Genomic DNA, 7,632 nt, shown 5'->3' on the forward strand with positions numbered 1-7,632 from the left:
TTACCTCGGTCTCGCTTCGGCGAGCTGTTTCCTTTCTCTTGTTTTATCTCCCTGGTTCCCGACGTGTCTTCTTCAGCTCTGGCGTACTTCTCGATTCTCGCCATGAGCTCCTCCATACTTTTTGGCAATGTCTTTGCCAAAGACTTTCGTAGTGGACAGTTGTCTTTCAAGCCGTTCTTGAAAGATACGACTGCCACCTCTTGATTACATTCGGGTATTCGATTGAACACCTCATAGTATCTTTTTGCATAGGCCCTAAGGCCTTCATCCTTCCTGATCTTCAGAGCCATCAATGCGTCCACCCTTAATGGCTGCAACTTGTTTGTCACGAACCTGGCCACAAACATCTCGGCCAGGCCTTCCCAAGTCTTCACGCTTCCCTTCGGTAGTTTGTGGAACCAATCTGATACAATCTCCCCGAAGGATGAGGGGAACACTTTGCAGAACAACGGCTCGTTCCCACTATACAATGCCATTGAGTTCAAATAGAGTCCAACGTGGAAGTTGGGGTTTGACTTACCATCGTATATTTGAAACCTCGGCATACTGAATCTCTTTGGCCCCTCAAACCTGTCTAATTCCACCGAGAATGGTGTCTTCGGCTTATCTGGGGAGGTTACCTCGGCATAGGCATTCTGTTGTTTCCTTTTGAGGTAATCTCTTAAGTCTTCTTTGCTCCGCCCAGGAGCTCAGCTATCCTTTGACTTTAGTCTTTTCAGTATACTACTCTTGGCCTCGTGGTGAGTCCTTTTCGACCCTTCTCCATAAGTTGTGTCGAAGCACAATGCCTGCCCCTGAACATGCCGATGTCCTTTGGAGTCTGCCTCCCTTGTGCGATGCGTCCTCCGTGATTCTTCTCTTCTTGATTCTCTTTGTCCGACCTCCCTAGAAGGTCGGTGAGAGTGTCTTTCGCTTCCGTTGTGCTGAGGGGCTATGGGGATTGTTTTCTGCCTTCCCTTCTGTGTATTGGCCGCTGGAATCGGCATGTCCTGCAGCGGGAATGGTGGCTGCATGACGTTATTTTGCATCATGAAATTGACGACCGACTATAGGTCCGCCAATTTGTTTACCATATCTCTTACCTCTTCGTCCCTCCGCAGGCACCTATCCTTCCATACCTGGAGCTCGTCCTCGTTATAGTACCTGCTTTGATCAGGTTTCTTTGGTGCGTCGCTAGTCTGGCCGACGTCTTTCGCTCCATGATTCTGGTCACGAGTTTCTGCATTGCATTCGTCTCCTGTGATATCAAGGTCAATAGGTCTCTCACTCCCAGTAGGAGTGTGGTCCCCAACCTTTTCTTTTTGTCCGTTACTGGCCATCTATTCTCATTTCGTTCCCACAGACGGTGCCAAATTGTGTGAGTGATTTTTCGATCACACTGCCCAACTCAGTAATCGGCTGGAGAACACTGGCAGAATAGATGACACCTGGCTAACCTGTAACAGAAAGAGAAGATTCCGGCGGTGGCTCGTCCACCCGGGGGCACTGCAACGATCAAGTCAGTATATCTCTCAAAGCTAATCAATAATGCTAAACTCAATGCTCAAAGCATAAAATTGCGTACCTTAAACCCATGGGGGTGCCTCTCTTTTATAGTTACTTTAATCATAATCCCAATAGAAGCCTGACTTCTATGGATTCATGTTCAGTACTTACTTTGGACTCCTCAAGAGATAAAGATAAACTCTTTAAGAGCTTTATCCTTATCTTGACTGAGTCTCTTCTTTATTCTATGACTCTTGTCCCTTATCTCTTACCCGATTTTCTTGGACTCCGATATCTTCGGAGATAACCTTGGCTTAACCGAGATTACGTCGGCGTCATGACCTGGACGCGTGGCACCTCGGCTGACACGTCAGCGTCACCTTAACCACGTGTTGGTACTCAGAAAATATATCCCCACATATATATATATATATATATATATATATATATCACAAAACTCTTTTGATGATTACTACTTTTATTTTATTTTATATAAGTTTAAAAATATTGTGTATATATATATTTTTGGTTAGTTCATCTAGTATGTACTCTATTTTTTATAATAGTAAAATGTTATTATGAACCAGAATAATATGTTACTGTTTACGTCAATTTCGAATGTATTTTTTTAAAAAAAAAAATTATAATTAACGTAGATCTTGTTTGTTAGATTTTGATAAAAGAATTTTAAAAATGCTAATTTTATTAAAAACCAATATCTAGATCAAAAGATATTATTTTAAAATATTAAATTACTCACTTAGTATATTTTGATAATAGTTTTATGTGTTAGACTTTTTAAGATTTTTTTTTTTTGTATTTATCCTTAATATAATAAAATTTTATTATGAATCCAATCTCCCTTTTTTTTAATACAACAATAAGTTCACAAATGCTTATTTTGTTCAATAATTTTTGAAAGGAAAATTCTAAATATATATAAAATTTATACAAAAAAATTCTATAAGAATGATTTGATAATGCTATTATTATAAATAAAAATATTTTCAATGATATTTTATTTTAAAGTAAATGATCCATAATAAATCATATCATTATGTATAAATTTTTTATTTGTATAAAATTACTAGTAAGATAAATAAATCTATTTAATAAGATCAGCATGTAAATCACCTTTAATTTATGACCAAAGCTATGGACCAAAAAAAATTGTCATGAATTCTACCCAAAACGATGATATTTTTACCGAGATTGAATTACTACATTGTGGGTCATGGCTTAAATAAACACGAGCCATATAATAATATTTATGGATAAATTTTTAAGTAATATTTTTTATTTGTAACGTTATTTTTGATTGGGGATTAGTTTGGACTACACCGTGTTGTTTGAGTTTGTGAGTCTCATTATTGGTCCGTTTTGATGATTCAAACCGTTTATTTTTAATACCATTATGTGTAGATCATCTATAAAAAAAATTAAAAAAAACAAAACAAATAAACAAGTCAATCTAATAACCGTAGCTATATTAATTTATTACATTTGTCTCTTAAAAAATTAATGGTTTAGTTTTCAAATAATATTTATTTTTTTTATTTTTTTTGGACAATAAACTAATCTAGCTATAGTTATTAGATCAACTTAATTTTTTTTATAAATAATTTTGACTTTATAATCTAAAAAATAAACGATTTAAATTTTCAAAATGAAACTCGTAATAACTCCACGCACCTGAACAAGTGGGTTAGAGACAACTAACATGAGACAAAGGTAGCCCAGGTGACTGTGACTATGTTTATTTGATAGGGAATGGCTCCTCATCAGTCCATATTAGACTGGAGAGTATTGTTCGGTCTCGGTAAGCCTACCACTAAGTGTATATTAATGATCTAAATAATTCAATATGTAGAGTTTGTTGAATAATTTATTTTTATATAAAATTACATTGATCGAATATCGATGGCCATTTGATAAGAACACATTGTTTCAACAGTAAGTATGATTTTAAAAATAGATTGTTGACACAAATGTTATCTGATCAAGTGCCTATCAATATCCGATCAATGTAAGTTTTTATAAGAATGAAATACTTAACTAGCTCTATATATTAACGATTCAAATTATCAATATAGACTCTATAGTAGGCCTACAAAAACTTAACGGTACCCTCTAACTTTTTTTTAATTCAAAAAATAAATATACAGATAAACTACCAAATATATCCGTCAAAAAAATATTATCCTTCAACACCTACCGCCACCCTCTAATTGAAAACCCAGCTGGAGAGAAACCTCTCCTTGATAATAGGTCTAAGTGTCAAGTCTTACTGTTTCTTATTTAGGACAGGAATATTGGTCATATTGTGTGTCCTAAAATATTTCATAGTTTGTCTCCATTTCATGTTTTGTCAATATTTTATCTCAAAAAAATTTATCCTTACTTAAAAATACTAAATATGAATGGAAACATTAAAAAAAAAAAAAAAATCTGAGTTGGATTTTATAAAGAAATTTTTTTTTTAAATTCCTGATATTAAGATTTTATAAGATAAAAGACATGCAATATTTTCATAATAGTTGAGATCTCTCAATATTTTTTCAGAGAAATTTTAATCCAAAAAAATTTCGATTCAGAGAAATTTCAAAACATATAGAAATTTCAAACAAATTCTCGTGTTTGAAATTTCTCTAGTTTGCTCAATTTCTTTGATTTTCTTTGTATTTTTAAATTTTTTCTGTGTTTAGAAATTTTTCTAATTTGTTCATAATTTTCTTTGTATTTTGACCAATTTTTTATGTGTTTATAAAATTTCTCTACAAATATGATCAGAGAAATTTTACTTACCGCATCTCACAAGCATAACAACAAACATTTTCAGTGCATAATCAAACAAACTGGGTAAATACAAATCTCATTGTCAATTGCTTTGACAAGTTGGAATATACAAATGTAAAGAAAACCAAGTTGATATATATATATATATATATATATATGAACATAACCAATAACAAATGAATATCCTATTAGAAGAAACCACAGCATTGTTTAGTTGATGGAAAATGGAGTACATAGACATGATACGCTTCGATAATGATCGCCACCGTACCAATTCGAACTCGCGACATGAAAATCTTCGTCGATTGGGCACAAGGGCGAGGAGGTGGAGGTCGCAGTGGGCGAGGAGGTGGAGGCCGCAGTGGCCGATAAGGCTGGTAACGAGGAAGTGATCTGTCCTTGAAGTGGTTGTTGGTGTTCTTTGATCTGTTCTTGGTCTAGTTGAACTTCGATCAAAGGTTGGGTTTGGAATTCAAGGGTTATGTTGGATGATGTGTTGGAAAAATTAGTTTATATAGGCTTATTTTGGACTATCTTTGAGCCCAAAATTGAGTAGACCCCGAACGTCTTTTGGGCAGAGTCCGAAGAGGTGAAGTGTTTCTTGCCGCGTGGCAAGTCACATGGTGAAGACGGTTCGTCAAAACCATTTATGAGTGAATGGGAACATAACGTCGTTTTCAAATTCGTGGAATGAACATTTAAAGGTTTTATTGTGGGTTTCCTTGTGAGGCTTGTCCCACATTGAAACTTTAAGAGAGTTTTGTTGAGTTTATAAGCTCTAGCCTACAATACTTGGGTTAGACGCCAAGAGGCACCCCAAGTTTGTAGAAGGGAGGAGTTATGGACAAAGTGAACCTTAGCCCAAACCACCACACACGCACACGCCGCCGCCACTGTCCGGGTGTGGGTTGTGGGTCAGGTCAGTTCTTGTATTAATTTTTTGGACAAAATTCATTTGAATTTTTTCAAAAAATATTGCGGAAATTTAATTCAAATTTGAATTCCAATTTTTGTCCAACTTCTGTCCGAAATTCCTCAACAGATTAAAACTGTTTTTCAGTTATTTAACTTCCAGAAACTGCCCAGCAGTTCCGGGTTTAACTGTCCAGCAGTTAAATCTGTTCAAACAGGTTAGATCTGTTTGAATTTTGAAGTATACTTGCTCGGTTCCTCACAGCACCTGTTGGATTCAAAATTACACATGTTGGGTCCTATTTATACCTGGACTGTTCCAGCATTTTTTCCAATCCAAAAAATCAGTCTGCAATTTATGTTTTTGCTGTCCAGATTTTATTCTTTGCATTTTAATCTTCATTCTAGTTTTAGAAATAATTTAAAGAGAGTATAAGAACACAAAGTTCTAGTTCGCCGTACAAATTTGTATGGAGTGCTACTACAAGTTTGTGAAGATCATTGTATCCTGGGAGATAGACGTCACTCAACTGTAAGCACCGTAGCGGGGCGAATCTGTCTTAAGGACAGAGTGTTACACACTCGACTTGGTCTTTTATTTTTTTTAATTCGATTCGATAAATAAATTTGGTACGTTATTTATTTATTTATTTATTTTTGTTTGAATTTATTTTATTTACACAGAAAATTGTTCCAACAATCTTAAGACAGATTCGAATTATTCTGTTTACAGAATTTTTCGTTTGTTTCCTTTTCTCTTTCTTCTTTTAAGAAAATTATTTTCCGTGGATTTACAAAATAATATTCTGGTTGGAAAAATAAATAGTGATTATATACTATTTGACAGATAGTAGTAATATACTGTTTATTTTTTTTGACAACTAGTAGTAATATACTGGTGTCATTAACAATTCAGAATATATTTTTGTGAAATTTTGTCAAAAAATTAATTTTGGTTTTTAAAAATTATTTTCTGAGTGTTCATTAATTAAAATTATGTTTCAGTATTTTAATTATTGGAGTATTACAGAAATTTAATTTTCTGTGTGGAATTATTTTGGTTAAATAAAATTTTATTTTATTTCCAAATTAATTGGAAAATAAAAGTTACATTCTTGTTTCTTTTATTTTTACAGAATTTAATTCTGTGAATTTGGTTTTAATTTTCTGTGTGGGATTAATTTGATTAAATAAAATTTTATTTTATTTTCAAATTAATTGAAAATAAAAGATACAATTCTTGTTTCTTTTATTTTTACAGAATTTAAAATTCTGTGTTTATGGTCTAATTTTCTGTGTAGTATAAATTCTAATTATAATTTTGTTTTATAATTTAGAAATTATGGCTACTACAACTGGTCAAACTTATGTTCAAACCAGTACTAGTATGGTGATTGCCATCACACCAACCCCTCCTTATGTTGGGACTGTGCCAGTGAATCATGATGAAAAACCAGAGAAATTCTTAAAAACTGTTTTTAAAAGATGGCAGAAGAAAATGTTATCTAAAGGAGGAGAAATTAAGAAGTACAAGTTTAATGGCATGTGTTACATTTGTAACAAAGAGAGACATCGGCCCAAAGATTGTCGTTACAAACGTAAAGGCAAAGGAAGATCAAGTAAGAAGGTTGCTAAAGCCAAAATGACCGAAATGGATAAAATTTCCAATGGTGTAGATGTCATAAATCTTTCTGCAGTTGTTTCCGAGGCAAATCTTGTCGGAAATCTTAAGGAATGGTCGGTAAACACTGGTGCTACTCGCCATATCTGTGACGACAAAAAGATATTCACATCTTATTCTACAGTGGACAATGGTAAACAACTTTTTATGGGCAACTCCTCAACTTCCAAAGTTGAAGGACAAGGGAAGATTGTTCTCAAGATGACATCTGAAAATGAACTCACTCTCAACAATGTGCTGCATGTACCGGACATTCGCAAGAATCTTGTTTTCGGATCTTTGTTGAGTAAGAATAGGTTTAGGCTAGTATTTGAGAGTGATAAATTTGTACTTACTAAGAATGGGATGTATGTAGGAAAATATTACATGTCTGATGGCCTTTTCAAGTTAAATGTAATGACCGTTGTATCCTCAGTTATTAATAATAATACATCTTCTTCTTACTTGCTTGAGTCTTCAAATTTATGGCATGATAGACTAGGACATGTTAATTATGGATCTTTGCGTAGATTAATTAATATGAAATGTTTACCTAAATTTGACATTGATTCAAATCATAAATGTGAAATTTGTGTTGAGGCAAAATTATCTAAAATTCCTTTTCATTCAATTGAAAGGAGTACGAAATCACTTGAATTAATTCATAGTGACATTTGTGATTTTAAATCAATTCAAACTAGAGGTGGGAAAAAGTATTTTATCACTTTTATAGATGACTATACTAGATATAGTTATGTTTATTTAATTCGAACCAAGGA

This window comes from Camellia sinensis, unplaced genomic scaffold, assembly GCF_055761805.1.
Source record: "Camellia sinensis isolate YWXY unplaced genomic scaffold, ASM5576180v1 Unanchor1, whole genome shotgun sequence".
Lineage (NCBI taxonomy): Eukaryota > Viridiplantae > Streptophyta > Magnoliopsida > Ericales > Theaceae > Camellia > Camellia sinensis.